Source organism: Eimeria tenella, genomic scaffold (assembly GCF_000499545.2).
Source record: "Eimeria tenella Houghton genomic scaffold, Eth_scaff2832, whole genome shotgun sequence".
Classification (NCBI taxonomy): domain Eukaryota; phylum Apicomplexa; class Conoidasida; order Eucoccidiorida; family Eimeriidae; genus Eimeria; species Eimeria tenella.
In genome coordinates, this window is record NW_013542711.1 from 1160 (window position 1) to 1591 (window position 432).

Here is a 432-nt window from a genome sequence, read left to right on the forward strand (position 1 = left end):
GAACTGCGTCTCCGCTGCTGCTGCTGCTGCTGCAGCAAGAGCTGCAGCAATTGAAGCTGTGCTGCAGCGCGCTGTAAGAGAACTCACACCCACGTTTCAGGTGCGGCCGCTGCAGCCGCTGCTGGCAGCACTTTTGGAGGCGCTGCTGCCGCAGCAGCCAGCCCCCCAGATCATGAAGCTGCTGCTGTCGGGCTCTCCTGCTGCAGCAGACTTCCTCAAGGTCAGTCCAAACCTCAGCAGCAGCAGCAGCAGCAGCAGCAGCAACAACTGTAGTAGAGCTGCAAGGTTAAGTCTTAGAGTCTTCCCCTCCACGGGGCTCTGCCTGTTATTACTGGGCATTTAGAGAGCACCGCCTATTATGAACATGCTGCGTGCTGCTGCTGCTGCTGCTGCTGCTGCTGCAGGTAGCCGCGCTGCCAACACGGCAGTCAG